The sequence below is a fragment of the Monodelphis domestica genome, chromosome 4, assembly GCF_027887165.1.
Source record: "Monodelphis domestica isolate mMonDom1 chromosome 4, mMonDom1.pri, whole genome shotgun sequence".
In the NCBI taxonomy this organism is placed as follows: domain Eukaryota; kingdom Metazoa; phylum Chordata; class Mammalia; order Didelphimorphia; family Didelphidae; genus Monodelphis; species Monodelphis domestica.
In genome coordinates this window covers 11,278,161-11,296,859 of record NC_077230.1, presented here as the reverse complement: position 1 = coordinate 11,296,859, position 18,699 = coordinate 11,278,161, and the positions used below count along the sequence as shown (strand labels likewise).

The following is an 18,699-nucleotide window of genomic DNA, read 5'->3' as shown; positions in this document are numbered from 1 at the left end:
GGGAAAGGTGGAGGACATACTTGGAAATGAATGTAACGTAAAAGAGTAGAGGCTGATTTAAAAAAAAATATATATATATATATATATAGCATATACAGGCAATAGAGATGAACCAAAGTTGCCATTTTTTCTCCAGGGTGTTAAAAACCAAAAGCAGCTGGGGAAATGGGCACTAGGGAAAAGTCACTGGTAGTCAAACAATGGAAGGAATGCTGGGGAAATGAAGTTTTTAGTAACTCATTCATAGCCTGATAACCCACCTCCCAAGGACACACAAAGAATAAAATATCTGAGAAAGTTTTTCAGAGTATGTTGTATCAATTCAAAATTTAGTAGTTTATACCAGGACTGTCTATTATGCGTGGGTGTACTCACACACACAGAGTTCTCGTCTCTTGTGCCGGCTTTCTTGCCATAAGGAAGATAAAAAAAAATACAAATGAAATGAGAAGAGGAAGGGAATTATTGAATTTTAAATGAAGGGATAACAAAATGTTGAATGAAGGAACCACAAAAATGGACAAAATGAAATTAGGGCTATAGAAAAGTGGCCATCTGACTTACATTGACCACAAAAAGGAATAGAGAAATCTAAAAATGGAGCAAATGATTTCAACACTCAGAAAAGGAAAGAAAAAATAAGTGGAAAGAAAAAAAGGGTATTTCGTTTGATAAACACTTTAGCACTCAATAAGCTTTTTAGGGTTTTTTTGTTTTTGTTTTTTACTTAAAAGAATGCACAATGGCCTGGGACCCTTCCTAGCTATATCAACCTGGGCAAGTTACTTTACCCTCATTACCTAGTCTTTGCTGCTTTTCTGTCTTAGAACTGAAACTAGGACAGAAGACAAGAGTTTGGAAAAAAAAACCTTTTATAAACCTAATAATCTCTCCTCCACCTAATTTACCATATAAATGGAGACTTTCAGAGAATGAGTATTTTTCAAGTACAGTCCATCCTTACTGAAATGAACTTGAAGATTCTGGGCACCCTTGCAGTCCAAAATTAATCAGGGAAGATGGGGACACCCGCCTGACTGAAGATTTAACTCTAGGGAAAATACCCAAATAGCTTTCATTCAATATAGTTTTTGAAGGTCCTACTTCTAACATGCCCTCGGTAGATGGGGGCTGATGGCCTGAGACCTTTTATTCTGCAATCTTATTCCAAGGGCAGGCCCATATGCCCAAGATCACTCCTTATCTCCTTAATACCTAAACTTAAGGGGAAATATAACCCCAAAGTGCTATATATTCTTTTGTTCTGAGATCCAAGAAGAACTTCCCTACCTCCCCCCATCCTATTACCCTCTACTTCCCTTTTCAGTGAGATGTCCTACTACAACAATATCAATTTGAGATTATTAGGAAGGGGCTGGGGAACAGTTAGAATATTGAGACAAGGGGGTAGGTAGTAGGGTGGTAGAAGGGAAGTCATCAGTTCATCATCTCCTCGAGCAGCAGGATAGTCTAAGGCAGCATACATAAAAAGAGAAGCTCTTCTGCATTCTTGTTAGAATTTCTAAACAAAATAAAAAAACTCCCATAGTCATCATATGGAATTTGCTTTGCTATCAGTAGCATGAGATGAGCTGAAAATACCTATAAATCACATATGAAATCTTAAATAAATTTTAGAAAGAATTTCTCAAAACAATGACAGCAAGTATATAATAATATAATAAAACCCAAAGCTGAATTTTTGATAGACATAACTGAAAGAATATCTTTCAATAAAACAAAAATATTTTCTATGGCAGAGACAAATAAAGAAATAAATACAATAAGGACTTCCTCCTTAAAGGGGGCCAGTACTTTATTGTAAATGCCTTTTAAAACTAAAGCATTTTAAAAAGAATTATTAGGGGCAGTTAGGTGGCTCTGTGGATAGATAGCTAAACCTGGAAACAGGAGGTCCAGGTTGAATCTGACCTGAAACACTTCTCACCTGTGTGACCCTGGTCAAGGCACTTAACCCCAATTGCCTAGCCCTTCCCTCTCTTCTGCCTCAGAACCAATACTATTGATTCTAAGACAGAAAACAAAGATTTAAAAAAAAAAAAAAGGTGAGAGAGGCATATTACACTAAAAGTCAATTGTGATGATTGAGACACAAGAGGATAGCTCAAAATCCAATTATTGGCTAGAAAAATAAAATGTATTTAGGACTGGTGGGGAATAAATTAATAAGGATCTCATTAAAATGCCAATCATTATACAGTAATTTTTCCAACTCTATTGGAAATTATCAATTAATATACAAATATTAATATAAAAACACAATAATCATGTTTTCAATTAGCTCCATTAACAACTGAGGTCTAAACTATGAATAATTTCCCCCTTTATCTAAAGATTATGTTCCAATTAAACAGGTCTTTTCATTTTACAAAACTACCAAAAGGTCCAATTCAATAATGTTTTAATGTGAAGTCAATTGTAAAAGTACTTTTACTTGAGGGGCTTTTACAAGGGTAAAGGGTGAAGATGAGGTCTAGCCATATGCATGGATCATCGTAACATGCAATAAATATATTCATCCTACTGACCCAACAGACAGGTCTCAGGAGCTCTTTTGATAATTCTCTCGTTTCTAGCAACTGTGTGTGGTGACAGCGTAGCTACAAAATGAGACAACGAAAGCCCCCAAACTCCTGGGACCACCTGTAGTATCTAGGAAAGAAGACAAAGTAGCAGCCACAGGCAGTAAAATATGCAAAGCTCAAACTAAAGGCAGAGATGGCAGTGCAGGATGTTTTCTTTGCCTTCACTCAAGTTTATTCTCCAACTGCCAGACTGAATTTCCTCCGCAATCAGCTCCAAAGCTACTGCCCTGCATGCAAACTTCCATTTTTGCAAAAGTAGAATTAAGCAATCAAGGCTGAAGCAAAATCGCCACCCACACAACTGAATTGTTTCTAACGAGGAGCTTGGTTAATAGCTAGAGAAAATAAAGCCTCAATAGACGAGAACGGGAGGCGAACAGCCTTCTGTGACTTCATTTTTTTTTTCAGGAATCTGAGCACTCCACCGTGAGCTCTAAATCCAAACTTCAATCCTGCCGGCTCTAAAACAAGATCTTCCTAATGTCTCTTCGGATTTTTTTCCCAGCCCAGTTTGAGTAGAAGCTGTTCCCGGGGCTCGTTTTCCATAACAATAACCTGTAATTACTGAAATGAAGGACACAATCTTTAAGACGTACCGGGAGCCCATATACATTCTCCCTAGGAAGGCGAATGGGTTCACTACCCCGGAGGATGTATTCAAGGCTATGCCTCCTCACTCGCTACGGGCTGACCAAAAGCGAGGTGAAAACGCTCACGAGCCCAAACCCCACGATAGACCTCAGAAATCGCGATTAAATAGCATAGACTGAAAAGGAACTAAAGAAATTCTGGGAAGGAAGCTTCGGATGGTCCCGGCAGGCTCCTTAGGCAAATTCAGTTTCATCTCAATTCCCACAGTAGCCTGCTGCTCTCCCGGGTAACCCAAAGCCCCAGCGTCAGACTAGAAAGAAGTCCGGCGGGAGAATAAAGGCAGCTTACCCCCGATCTGCAAGAAGCACATTGTCCGACTCTGCCATCTCACAGGCTCTCTCCCAGCTAGTAACACAAATGAGGAAGCCCGAGCCTGCCTTCCACTCAGCTTCTGGCGGAGGGAGTGGGTGTAACTCATTAAGTTTCAGGCGAAGATGAATCTGGTCATTTGGGTGTGTTGGAAAGACTGTTTCTCTTCTCCACCCCCTCCCGCCTCCCGCCTCCCCGCCTTCTCCAGCAGTTTTCCCCTCAGGCATTCTCACCTAGGAGAGCTCGGGCTTCCTGAAGCCAGCGCCTCCAGCCTAGGTGCGACTCCCACCCGGGCTTATTTATACATTTTAGATGAACCCTACTTTCCCGAGGAGAGTGACAGTTACTGTCAAAAGTTCCGGCATGTGCCAGGCTTTGAGGGACTCACGAAGCGAGCGAGGCAGCTCGAGTTTGGTTTTGGGAATAAAAAGTTCGAAATGACTCGGGAGAAGGTCGGGTACTGTAGCTAGTCAATATAGGATCCTGCCGATAGATACGGACTCGGAGAAAAAACGAAGATCACGGATCTGTCTACAAACAGAATTAAAGGAAACCAACTAAACGAGATTGACTACTTAAGGAGTTAACAAAAGCTCTCAAAAAGGATTCCCAAATGGGAGGAAGGAAAGAAGCATTCATTTAACTTCTCCTAAGTGCTTTACAAATATCGTTGCATTTTATCCTCACAAGAACCCCGAGGTAGGCGCTATTATTATCCCCATTTTCCAGATTTTCAGGAAACTGAGACAGATAGGGGTTAAGTGACTTGCTCAGGGACACATAGCTAATATCTCTACCAACCCACCTAGCTACCTCTATATCCAGCACAGATATGAGATGAAAATCTCAAAAATGACTAGCCATCTCTTAATGCCTCACTTGGGGCCAATCAGATTTTAAGACCCTCTCATGCTGTTCCCTGGGAAACTACACCTAAGGGGGAGGGGGGGGGGGAAGGTACTGCATCAGAAACAGACACACCCTTCACTGAGGAAATCAGATAGATTAATAGAAAACGATCAGCTAATACCTCCTCTGAAGATCTCATTGTGAAGAGAAGTTGACTCTGTGTTTTCAAAGGCTATAGCAGTAGAGTACAAGTTCTAGCAAATCCCACTAAACAGGAAGGGGGAGAATGATCTTGGCAACATCGCGAACCCGGCTAAATTAGGAGAGGTTCATCACCAGATGAGGGAGGGAATGATTAATTTTTTGGCCTCCACAACTCACATACTTTCTATTAAGTCATGGAGACATTATCTGTATCTAAAGAGTACTTACTACAACAAAATCAAGGGATCTTTGACGCATTAAAGTGTCACAGCTGACAAACCAGCAGTTATGTAATACCTGCAAAACTAGTATATAATGGAAAGTACTTTCTTCAAAGAAGAACCACAAAAAAAAAAAGATGAGCTAATGTTAAATGATGGGCAGGTAGGTGGCACAGTGCAGAGAGTGTTTGGCATTCCTGAGTTCAAATCTGGCCTCAGATACTTGCTGTGTGACCCTGGGCAAGTCCCTTAATCCTATTTGCCTCAGTTTCCTCATCAATACAATGAGCTAGACAAGGAAATAGCAAACCACTTCAGTATCTTCTCCAAGAAAAGAATTGGCCATGCCCCTTCTCCCTACATCTTCCATGGAACTTTGAAGAAAGGATACTGGACCAGTGGCATCCAGCGGTAACCCAACAGATAAATGCAAACATAAAGAGACAAAAACTCAAGAAAGAAAGCAGCTGCAATCCACGTATCCCCTGGTAGCTGAGAAGAGTTGGACGATGGAGACCAGCAGAAGCTGGGAACACAGCTGTAGAACATCTAGGAAGGGAACGAGGGCTCTAGGAAGAGTGCATTTCCAGATCCTGTAGTACCAAAAATCATTAGCTACCTTTGCCACTCCTGTTAAACCTGGCTGTGCTTCACTTCCACCATCCAGGCATAAGCCCAGATGGTATAAGCTCAGACAGGGTATATGCTTGAAGGAGACTGTAGCCCAGCTTCCTGAGAGGGAGAGGAATGTATGGCATCTACTCTGCCTAGTCCATCTGCAGAAATGCAACCATGAAGGACAGTCTTCTGTTGAATTATTAATGGGAAGGAAATGGGTGTTAAGAGTACAGACCCACCTAAAATCCCAGATACTGACCAGCCTCTGAGGGCTCAATCTGCAAGTCCAAGTACCCTAGCTAGAAGGAACCCAAAGGGGATTTTACAGTAAAATTTTACATAAAAACTGTGGACATTTGAAATCTGGTCTCAACCAGTCTTGATAGACTGATTACATATTACTCTTTACCAACTACGGTCTAATCAAAGTGACTTATTTGATATTCCCTATTCATGATATCCCATCTTCAGCATCCTTATCTTTGAACAAACCATCCCCCCAGGCCTAGAATGTTCTCCCTCTCTTAGAAGTCCTCATTTTTAAAAGAGGAGCTCACATGCCTTGAGACCTTTTCATATCCCCTCCCCCAGCTGTTAGTCTGGCCTCTCCCAACCCTTAAAAATATTTTATATATGTTCTGGATTTCTTTTGTGTCTATTATCTGTGTGCATGGAGTATGCCTCCAAGGAAGCATGAATTCCTAAAATGTACGAACTCTTTTTCATGTTTGACATTGTATCCCCCAGTGCCTAGCACAATTCCTGTTACAAAATAGGCATTTAATAAATAATTGTGGAATTAAATTAAGTCATCAGAATGTAGTAGGGGGTTGGATTGGAGAACTTCCCACAGAGCTGGGCATGCACGCTTTGGCTGCATGGGGAGGAACACATTGTTCTAGACTGGAAAGGGAAGAAACCATACCAAAAAGGATTGTTGACTGAGCTGCCCACTCTGTGAGCCAAAGGAGTGAGGAGAAATGGCTTCTAGTCCCTTGTCTTTTAAAGCATACTCTTTGCTGGCACCCAACTAAGGCCAACGTTCCCTTGGATTTCCAAAATAAGAGGTGGAGATTGTCTCTCCTCCTGTTAAAGCAGCTGTACATACGTGCAAGGAAGAAAGAAAGTGTGTCTGCCTCGGTGATGCAGACCCTTGATCTAAGTCTGTAACTGCCTCTTCTGCTTGATGTTTCTTTCCCTGAGGACAGGTCACCGAAAGAAAGTTCTAATTGATGGCTCTCCCATCTTGGCAGTGACCGTTTAAGGCTGAAAAGGTGGTCATTTCTGAAAAGTAATTGCCAGTAAGAAGTACTGATTGCAACTCTGCAATTTCTCCACTGAGAAGAGAACAATTGTTGAGATTGTGCTGGAATAGGAAGGTCCAAGTTAGGGTGGGGGTGATTCGAAGACCCACCATAAGGCTGCTGCAGGGGGACCACACAATGAGAATTAAGTGAAATCTGTCGAGCAACCCCCAATGGTACTGCAAGTCTCTTCCAGAAAGGAAAAGAGAAGTGATATATTATAAATTATATTTGAAGGGCAAGTATGAATCTTTTGTGATAAGCCTTTTCTTCATTTTGTGGTAATAGATCTAGAAGTAACTGATATCTACCAATTAGTACACTAAGCAACATTTCCCTTTTTCCTACTTTTTGTTCCCCCCAAAAGAAGGGGGTAATAGAGGAGCAATATTAGAGTGATCTACTTTAGCTCTACAAAACCTACTTTTTTCTTCTCTCTCAAATCCTGACCACTGGGTCATGCCTTTTCTCTTCAGACCCCACCCTCTCATCTCCATGATCCTTGCTCCCAAGTTCCAAGTTGTATTTGCTTTTAACTCTTCCCTCCTCAGAAATGCCTCCCCATTAAGTCTGCCCCACCTTTCCCACCGGGCACGTGCTCTTTGGTTCGTTTTGCTATACCAAAATTGTGAATGTGCCTGTATATTCAGCTTTCTTTGGGCTGGTTCAGTTAAGAGAGAGGTTCATGTGGTCCAAGTTCCTCCATTCCTTCATGTTCATGTTCATGTTCATATTTTTTCTTTTTTCTTTTTAAAATAAATCCTTACCTTCTTTCTTAGAATGGATTCTCAGTATTGGTTTCAAGAGCCATAAGGGCTAGGTAACTGAGGTTAAGTGACTTGCCCTGGACAACACAGCTAGAAATTATTTGGGGCCAGATTTGAACCCAAAACCCTCATCACTAGGTCTAGAGCTCTATCCACTGAGCCACCTAGCTGCCTCTCCTACACTTTTCTTCTCACTAACAAAACTAAGAAAAACAGTAAAGTGTCATCCCAAGACTGCTGTTGTTGTTGAGTCATATTTGACTCTTTGTGACCCCCTGTGGGGTTTTCTTAGCAAAGATACCAGAGGGGTTTATTATTTCCTTCTCCAGCTCATTTTACAGATGAGGAAACAGAGGCAAACAGAATAAAGTGACTTGCTCATCATCACACAGCTAGTAAGTATCTGAGGCCAAATCTGACTTTAGGAGATGAGTCTTCCTGGCTCCAGGCCCAGCACTACCTGCCCTATTATGTGTGGTGCTGTTGAATCAAGAATAATACCAAGGCTTTGGCCCTGGGTGACAAGGAAGATAGAATTGCCCTCCACAGTCAAAAGAATGTTGGGAAGAAGTTTGAAAAGAAAGATGAGTTCTGTTTGGCCATGTTGAGTGGAGATGTCTATAGGACACTCAATTAAAGTTATCTAAAAGTAGCTGTTAATGTGAAACTAAAGCTCAGGAAAGAGATAGGAATGCATATTAGAATTGTGATTCACCTACATAGAGATGATAATTGAATCTATGGGAAGTGATAAGATTATCCGGGAGGATAGTATAGAGGCAAAAGAAGGAAAAGCCCTAGACAGAGTCTTGGAAGACACCCTACAGTTAGTTAGTGGATATGACAGGGATGAAAATCCAACAAAGGAGACTGAGAAGGAGAAGGCATGTAAGGGGGCGGGGGGAAGGGAGAGAGGGAGGGAGAGAAGGACAGAGGGAGAGACAGAGAGAGACAGACAGACAGAAACAGAGAGACAGAGACAGAGACAGAGACAGACAGACACAGAGAGACAGAGACAGAGAGACCAAAACCCCACAGAAAAGAGGGTATCCAAGAGGACAGAATGGTGAATAATATCAAATGCTGCAGAGAGATCAAGAAGCAAGAGTACTGCAGCCCCAGAGAGACAAGAAATGGCAGTGGGAAGCAAGGAGTATCTCCACTACCATGACCAGTGAGGTGGTAAGTAGAAGTCAAAATGCAATCAATATTGGAAAGGGTGGGCAATAAAGATGGAGCATCATCATGAAAGAGTCAGGACTTAATGAGTAGCAGAGGATGAAAAAAATGAGAAAAGAAACGTTCAAGATGAGAAGAGGGTTAATTATGGGCAGGCATTCCAGGAAGCACAGTGAAAGAGGAGGGAAGATCAGGAAAGAGATATAATATTGCTGAGAGGGACTAGCATGTAGAGGTGGGAAATGGAGTCTATTCCTTGGCATCAGAGGGTTCACAGTCACTGGGATAGCAAACAGAAAGAGGATGCAAGTAGAAGAGTGAAGAATAAATTTCCTCTCCTTTCTATTGGTAGCTGTCAAGTCTTATGTAATCCTGTCTGTCATTCCTTGGTAATTGAAAGCTTTCTTCTGGGTGGTTTGCTACATTTTTTCTTTAACTCTGGATTTTGGCTATTAAATTTCTGAACGCTTTCATCTTGGAGTTTCTTTCAGGAGATGATTAGTGAATGCTTTCTATTTTTACTCTGCTTTCTAATTCTAATAAAACAGGAGTTTTATTTATTATTTATTGAAACATGGAAGGGAAAGGAGGAAGTAAGTATTTATTAAGCATCTATGTGCCAGGCTAAGCATGGTAGGTAGGTAGGTAGGTAGGTAGATAGACAGACAGACAGACGCGCGCACAGACACACACACACACTCTCATTTGATCCTTACAACCCTGGGACGTAGCTGCTATTATTTTCCCCATTTTTCAGGTAGGCAAATTGAACCAGAGAAGTTAAGTGACTTTCCTGGCTCTCATAGCTATAAACATCAAGGCCACATTTGAATTCAGGTTCAACCCTGAATTCCATTCACTTCACCTAGCTGGCTCTTGCTTTCTGGTAGAATATCTCTGCTCCCTTGGTCTATGTTCCAAGTCAGTGGCTTCTGATCAGAAAAACCTACTTTTTTAGTGTTTTGATTTTGTTCTAATATTTTCCCCATGAAATCTCTGAATTCTGTTTGGCCCCATTCTAACTTTCATTGTCTACTACTTGAATAATGTTTATCACTTTTTGTCCCCAGATACTTATTCTTATTTTGATTCTTTCTTCCCTTAGCCCTCATTGCATGTATAATTCCATTTTCTATCTTGTTTCTTTTTTTCTAGGTATTCTGTGAATAGTGGTATTTTGGGAGTCTTGTCTGAGCTCTCCAGTCCCCCTGTTCCCAGGAACAGCAATGGAGGCTTTAGCTATCACTGACATGTGTTTGATCATCATTGACAAATTTTTGACTTGTTTGTCTGCCCTCGTGCTAGCTCTTCTGGTGGCCTATTTTCTGGCTTCTGGCTGTGCACGGTTAGTCCTGGGCTAGATGAAGGTAATTACTGAAGATTTCCTTTGATTTTCTTTAGTGTTACTTAGTCTGGTATGGAATAATTTTTTTAGAGGGACCCTATTAATCCTTTTTTGGAAAACCCTAAAAAGAAGTCATATACAAACTTTACTTAGATTTTTCCTAAGATGGTAGTGGCACGGAGATATACTTATAAAGCAATTAGCACAGAGTCAGGCACATATGGTTGTGGGTTCTAGACAATGCTCTAAAAAAAAGACTAAATTTCAGGAGAAGTGGCAAGCTCCTGGTTCGGTTTACCAGAACACATAAATTTTAAGGGAGACAGTACAGAGCTAAAGTGAAATATAAAATTACTGACCAATAGTCCTGCAAATTGCTTCATGTTTTTGTTGTCATTCAGTTCCATCATTTCAGTCATGCCCAACTCTTCATGACCCCATTTGGGGTTTTCTTGGCAAAGACACTGGAATGGTTTGCCATTTCCTTCTTTAGCTCATTTTACAGATGAGGAAATTGAGGCAAATAAGGTTAATTAACTAACTTCTCCAGGGTCAGATAGCTAGTGTCTCAAGTAAGATTTGAACTCATGATGATGAGTCTTTCTGACTCCAGGTCCAGCACTCTATCCATTCACTCTACTCCTAGGGAATGCAACCTTTTTTTTATACTTCTAATCAATACTGTATCTTCCTTCCCACCAGTCCCCAGCACCACAATACTGGTTCCATATATTCTCATCTATCCTCAAGCCCCCTTCCTGACCCCTTTCAGCTATGGACTTTTTCTTATACTTCATTAAAAAACTGAGGCATTCATCAAGAGATTTCTCTTCTCTCCTCTCTCTTATCTCATATTACTCAGACATCTTCCCGCACTATCTTCTTAGAGGCAAGCCTTCCTCCTTGCCAAGACAAACCCCTCAACATGCACCTCTGACCCCATCTCCTCCTTTCCTCTAATCTTCGATCTATCTCCTGACTCTGTCCCTGCTTCTATAAACACAGGTCTTCCCACCATCCTTAAAAACACCCTGATTAGATCTGACCATCTCTGACCATCCTATTTCTTTCTTCCTCTGAGACTGTGAATCCCAGGTTTTTAAAGAAGACTGATGTCGTCGTCATGATGAGTGTTGAGACAAATCTTGACTGGTCTGTGCACTGGATGTTTAGGAAGGCAGAGTTGTGCAGAATCATCTGTCTCACTTTCTCTTCCAGAATCACTGAAGTCCAGTGGCAAGGCAAAGGTCAGGATGACTGGCAATGGCCCAAGATGCAGTAGATGATCTTGGCATCTTCAATGTCTAACAAATCTCTAAGCAATCCACACTGCCTGCCTCGGTCATCTTGCTCTTGTCTGCCTATTCTTCTGAATGACTTAATTCACTTAGAAAACAATTTATACCAGATGTCTCCACTTCCTTGACTTTTTCCTTCCAAATTCTCTGCGATCTGACTTCCAAACTCATCACTTGACAGAAACGGTTCTCCAAGTAGCTGGTGATTTCTTAAATGTCCAATCTAATATGCTTTTCTTGATCTTCGCTCTTCTTGTCTTCTTTGTAGCCTTTGACACAGATCATTCTCCTCTCATGAGTACTCTTTTTTCTCTAGGTTTTCATGTCAATGGTTTCTCTTGGTTTCACCCCTGCCTATCTGACTGTTCTTTTTCAGACTCTTCTGCTAGATCTTCACCCATGTTGGAGACAGCTGGATAACTGAAGTTCTCTCATTACTATTCTAAAGGAATAGTGCCTGAGAACCCAAGACAAAATCAAAGAAAAATGCTCAACAATGGAAAAGATGCTACATTTACAGTAAAAAAAAAAATTTTTTTAACTACACCAGAGGGTCCCTTTGTGAAGTGCAACACAGTCCTTTGAGTAAATGAAAAAGAAAGCAACAGAAAGGGAGAAAAAATAAAATCTCTGTGTCCTTTAACAATCAGTTCTCTGAGTTCTAAAAGGAGATTCCAAAGGGGAACCCAACACCTGATGGGATAAGAAGACACAAGGAGCTGAAAGAGGTCACAGGGATCTCTGAGAGAAGCACAGAATGAGAAGGAACTACAAAGAAAGGACTAGGCTAAGGCTGCTTGGGCCAGCTCCCAAGGACACTGGGCAGGAAGAGCAGGGCAGGAGGGAGGTAAGGGAATCCTAAAAAGAGATAGAGATCTGAGACTGAGCCCTTTTGCCAGAGGCTCAGAGTCAAAAAAAAGAGTATTTACAGCAGAAAATGTCTTTGGACAATAGGCCAGTAGTATGGTGAAGGGCAAAGAGGAGTGGCTGAACAGCACTGATCCCCATACCGTCCCTTTTTGAATGTTATTGATTACTATTAATAGGGGCAGCTAAGCCCCTCCGTAGCTAGAGAGCCAGACCTGGAGACAGGAAAAATCAGTCCTCAGACCCTTCCTAGCTGTGTGATCTTGGGCAAGTCACTTAACCCCCATTGCCTAGCTCTTGCCACTCTTCTGCCTTGGACCCAATACTCAGTATTGATTCTAAGACAGAAGGTGAGGGTTTAGAAAAATGATGAGGTTAATTTTTTAAAAAACATGGGAAAACCTACATGAAGTTATGAAGAGTGAAATGAACATCACCAAAAGAACTTTATTGTATGAATGAATAATTTGTATATGTACACTTCAAGAGAAAAGACCAATAGAGAAAAAAATAAGACATACATGCATACATCTCTTTGTCAAGGGATGCCTTCTCTGATGGGGGAGGCGAGGGAAGGAGGAAAATACTTGGGAACTTTAAGGTAACAAACAGATAAATGTTTTTTAATTAGATGTGATAGAAGGGAAAACTTCCTAACAATCAGAACTTTGCCAAAGTATGGGCAGACTAATGAAGAAATGGGGTCCTCTTCACTCAAAGTTTTTTAATCAAAGTCTGGATAAAGCATGTGTCAGGTCAATGTTTTGGAGGACCTTCTTGTTCAGAAACAAGCTGGAATCGAGATGGCTTTGGGGGCCCTTCCTAACATTGGGATTCTGGGACGTGGCATAATTTGTTCAACCATGTCCTAATCTTTGGACAGCTTTCTAGCTTAGTATTATCAGAAATAATCTTTTTGTACATATGTGACCTTTAATTTTCAAAAACTCTTACAGGAGAGGAAAAGCTATGGCAGGCTTTACCAAGCTAGAAAAGCTTTCCATAAGTCAAATCACAGGACCAACTAAGTTTGTAGGTTGGCTACAGAGTCATGAATTTTTTTGATCCTAGCAATTCTCAAAGGCCATTATATTAAAGTGCAGTCAGTGGAGGGAGTGTCTACACCAACTACATTTGCTGATTCTCAAAAGCAGTGAATTAAAAGTACAAGTTGTTGAAAATTCCTATTCCTAATTTTCATTTTAAAAAAAATCACTATCTACCTCCACTTTGTTTTTTTAATTTCAGTAGTTCCCAAGGAATAAGAAGGAAGTCTTCTTTCTGATATCTAACATGAACCTCTGCATACTGCTGGTATTTAATAATAAGTGAATACGCAGAACTGCATAAATGAGAATAGAACCCATTTGTCTTGATCTCTATCCAAGAATCTGTCTACCAGACCTCATTGCCTCTAAGAACATGACATCCCCAGTAGGCACTGCTTTCCCAGTAGGAAAGAAGTACAGTGTGTCAGTGTATGCAATTACTTTCCAAAGAAAAAATAATCCATTTGAATTCTAAAATATTAATATTATCTGACGTTGAAGAAGAGGGAAGTGGGAAAGGAAGAGAGAATGGTTAGAGAATGTTAGACTTAACTGGTTAGTGATTGCCTCACCCAACCCTTGACTTTTGAAATGAGGACACAGAAGATTTCAGAGTGCTTTGCCTAAAGTCACATAGATTAAAAAATATTTTTTCTTTCATTATTATGCATTTGACAAACATTAACAACACCAACACTGCCTTATACACAGAAAAAGAGAGATGGCGATGAAATTCGACAACATATGTTGGTTCCCACACTGCCCTCAGGATTTATATTTAACCCTAGAATATTCCCATATGAACTTCCTTCTGCTCTCTTCTGTATATCTTTAAAAAATGATTTACTGATATTCTACCTTCTGTTTTTCAATATCATTAACATTACCTTTAACACTGTCCCTTCCCTGAAGTCCTCTCTCCCCCCAAATTAAATCAGAGTCAGATTTTGGAATAGTCAAGAAAAATAAAGCCTCACACTGGCTTTGTCTAAAACGTCTTGTTCCGAACCTCATTGAACTTAAAAACACAAGAAACATTCTTAGCTTGCAGGTAGCCCGCAGCTGGCACAGCAGGCTGGATGTGACTCCTGGGGCACAGTTTACCAACCCCCTTCTCTGCTTCATCACCTCTCTGCAACAAGGGAGAAGGATCATTATTGCACAAAAATACTGATAGCAGCTCCTTTTGTGGTGGGAAACTGACTAGATGTCCATCAAATGGGAAATGACTAAACAAGTTGTAGTACATGATTGTAAGAGAATACTATTGTGCCATAAGAAATGATGAACGGGATGATCAGTAAAAAAAAAAGCCCGGAAAGACTTATATGAACCGGAAGTGAGCAGAACCAGAAGAATGTTGTACACAGTAACAGCAATGATATTTGACGCTCAACTGTGGATGGCAACTATTATCAGCAATGCAGGGATTCAAAAGAATTCCAAGGAACTCAGGAGGAAAAACACTAATTGCTGCCTTTAAAGGAAATGGTGGAATTTGAATGCAGATTCAAGCATATCATTCTTCACTTTACTTCGTTCATGAATTTTTCTCTAGTATAAGCAACATGACAAACATGGAAATATCTTTTGCGTGATACAACCTATATCATATTACCTGCTGATTTGGGGAAAGTGATGGTGTTGGAGGATGGAAGAGAACCAGGATCACAAAATGTCAGCAAATGATTATTAAAATTGTAAATAGAAATATTTCATAATACAAACTATATGCCTTGGTCAGTATATAAGGGCCAGCATGGGACAGTAAAAAGAACATATGGTTCTTAAAAGCAAAAGACTTGAATTCAAGTCTAACTTTTGCTTCCTACTAGTTATATGTAAGTCACTTTCTCAGTTTCCTCTTTTGTAAAATAATATTTCTTGTCATGAGTACTTCAAATGGTTGTGGTGAAGATAAAATAAGGCTTGAAAACACTTTGCTTGGAATCCACTTTGGACTAATCTCCCAACTTGGTCTTGAATTTCTGGGCTGGGGACCTTGAAGATGGTGACCAGAAGGAGGGCACAGAGATGAACCTATGGAAATGCTGCCATTGATCATTGAGTAACAAGTAGCTATCAGATTCAATTAGCAAAGGCATTTACTAAAATGGTACAGTAAAAATGGCACCTACACAACACTACTGTTCCTCCCCTCCCCAGAATCAGAGTATTCTCTGCCACAAATACACAAAGTATCTGTGGGAAGAGTAGAAACAAACTTATGGTACACTCAGATACAGAAAGAAAGTCACCTAAGGGAGGAAACAGCTTCGAACGTTAAGGGGAAGTCCATGAGCTATATAGTATGTGGCAGAGTAACTTACAATTACACAAATGAAGGCTTACGGTAATTTATTCTTGAGGCAGGAAGACTAATTATGAGGCTGCTGCAATAATCTGGGCAAGACGATAAGGATCTGAACTAAGGTGGTGCCTGTGTGAATGGAGACAGAGTTGGGAGGCAAAATAGGTGCTGGGCAAGATAACCCCCCCCCCAAATGTGGCCACTGAGATCTGTGGGTTAGGAGTCTGGAAAACTGAGGCAGAAATGTTATTACGTGTATTTGGCAAAATATAAATAAATAAACCAAAAAAAAGAGAGAGAAGTCAAAGATTAAAAAAAGAATGAATTTCAGGAGAGAGACTGGGAATATAGTGGGAGATCTGGGAGTCATCTGCACAGAGACACTTATGGGAACTGACGAGAATACCAAAAGAAAGAAGAGAGAGGGAAAAGAGAAGAGAACCTGGGACAGAATCTAAAGCAACATCCATCCAGTTCCTTAAGAAGTTTGAGAAAGAAACGTCAGATAAGCATGAAGCAAATTATGAAAGAATAACGTCCTGAAAATTGAGAGAAGAGAAGAGACTATATAGGAAATGAAATGGTTAACAGGGTCAAGTGTAGCCAATAGGCGGAAAAAATGCAAATGAATAAAACCCCTCTGAAATGTGATGATTAAAAAATGGATGGCAATTCAGGGCAAAGAAGTTTTAAATGAGGGTTAAATGGGAAGCCACACTGCAAAGTAGAAAGGGAAAGGGAAAGGGAAAAAGAAAAGGAAAAGGAAGGAGAGGAGAGGAGAGGAAGCAGAAAGTCTTCTCAAGGAGTTTGGTTGAGAAAAGGAAGAAAGATATAGGAGCCAATGCAAGTGAAAGAGATAATAGATTCTAGTGGAGGTTTTTAAGATAGAATGGACATGACGCTATTTGTAGGCAGTAGGGAAGGAATCAACTGAGAAAAACTGGTTGAAGATTGGAGAGGTATGCGATGGTTGAGGATGCAATCTGCTCTCAAAGACGGGAGAAGTTGGGGTCAAGTGCCCACGGAGAGAGTCACTTCATCAAGGAGAAGGATCATCTCTTTGTCAGCAGCTGAGAAAAACGAGGAGAGTGGGAGATGGTATCAAAGGCTACCAAGGAGTTTTCAAGTAAAGAGAATGAGAAGAAGGATTTCCTATTGGATAACCTCCATTTTCTCAGTAAGAGAAAGGAAAAGGTGAGAGTCCTCAAGTGGGAGAGCCAGAGGAAAGGAATGAGTAAGGAAGAGAAGATTTGGAGTAGTGTCTGGGAGAGTTAGATGGTAAATCAATTAGGGAATAATAAGACACTTGCCTTAGTGCAGTGTAGAACCACACATGAATTTGTAATATAGTTGTGAAACTTCCTCCTACTGTATTCAACAACTCAGGGAGGAGGAGCAAAGGGGCAATCGGTAGGGAAAAAGGGAAAATACCAGTGGTTTGGCAAAACAGGAAAAGTGGGCAAGTAAATACTGTGCTGAGGTAGGAGAGAGGTAGTCAGAGAAAGGATTTTGACTTGAGATGGCTGGAGCAGCACCTCACTCCACTGAACAAGGGAAATTGCCAAGGAATAGATGACCTCGATATAAATGAGGTCATATTATAAACAAATTAGAAGAACAAGGAAGAAATTACCTTTTCAATCTCTGGATAGGAAAAGAGTTTATGATGAAACAAGTGATGGCTTAAAAAGATTCTAAACAAATTTCTTGAAGTACAAATTTGAAGGGCAAGCCCTAGGAAAAACTCTTTGCAACATTTCAGAGCTATCATCTAAAAGGAATTAACTCAAATTCACAAGTTAAGAACCATCCTCCAGAAGATAACTAGTCAAAAGATATAAATGAGGTTTTCGGTTTTGTTTTGTTTTTTAAGAACCTTTACCTTCTGTCTTAGAATGGATATTAAGTATAGATTCTAAGGTAGAAGAGCAGAAAAGGCTAAGCAATTGGGGTCAAGTGATTTGTCCAGGGTCACACAACTAGAAAGTGTTTGAGGTCAAATTTGAACTCAGATCCTTCTATCTCTAGCCCTCCTGAGCCACCTAGCTGCCCCATGAGCAGTTGCCAAAGTAAGAAATCCAAGCTATAAACAATTTTATGGGGGGGAAATGCTCCAAATCATTAATAACTGCAGAAATACATATTAAAGACACTCTAGATTTTCATCCTATACCCATCAGATTGGAAAAGAGAAGAAAAAAGGAAAATGGCAAATGATAGAGGGATTGTGGGTAAACAGGTACATTAGTGAATTGGTTGGTTTTTTTCTTGGAAATTCAGTGAATTTTCTTTTTTTTTCTTATTATTAGAATTCATCCATACACCAGGAGGCAGACATGTAGATACAAATGAGGTCTTTTGTGTTTCTAATGTTCAGTTCATTCTCTGGAGGAGACAGTCACAATTTATTCTTTAATTATTTAATCTGTAGCCATGTGGCACTACTCATTTTGCTGTTCATTATCTGGTGTAGTTGTTTCCAAGTTGTTGTTTTTAAACTAGCCCACTCATCGTTTCTTATGGCACAGTAGTATTCCATCATAATCACATATCACAATTTGTTTAGCTTTTCTCCAATTGATGGGTATCCCCTCAACATCCAGTTCTTTGCCACCACAAAGAGAGCCATTATAAATATTTTGGAACATAGAGGCTCTTTTCCTTTTCCCCTGATCTCCTTGGAGAACAGACTTGTACTGCTTAGACTATGCACAGTTTTATTCTCTGTGGGTATAATACCAAAGTGCCCCCCAAAATGATTAAGTCAGTTCACAGCTCCAACAGCATATTGGTGTCCCCATTTTTTCACCACCCCCCAACATTTGCCATTTTGCCCTTTTGTCATTTTAGCCAATCTGATGGGTGTGAGATGAAATCTTAGAACTGTTTTGGTTTGCATTTTTTAATCAGTAATGATTTAGAGCACTTTTTCAAATACCTATATATGGCTTTAATTTCTTCATCCAAAAAAAATCTTTTTTTTTTAATTAATCGGGGGGTGGCTCTTATTCTTACACCTTCAACAAAATTCTCTAATGTTAGTACACTGTTGGTGGAGCTGTGAATTGGATAGCATTCTATTAAAAAAACTAGAAAACTAAGATCAAGCTATCTCACTATT

General features: G+C 40.2%; 1 protein-coding gene across 25 annotated transcripts in view; it reads right to left on the bottom strand.

Annotated features, from left to right (window-relative positions):
• Positions 1-18,699, bottom strand: part of TIAM1 (TIAM Rac1 associated GEF 1) — a 302,352-nt gene that overhangs the window by 182,891 nt on the left and 100,762 nt on the right. The window contains exon 1 of one of the 25 annotated variants that reach the window (XM_056826014.1): positions 3,546-3,835. The exons of 23 other annotated variants lie outside the window; for them this stretch is intronic. The gene's annotated coding sequence lies outside the window, so the exon portion shown is untranslated. Of the gene's footprint in view, positions 1-3,545; positions 3,836-18,699 lie in introns of those variants that run through there. One more of the 25 variants, XM_056826029.1, reaches the window with a different exon arrangement.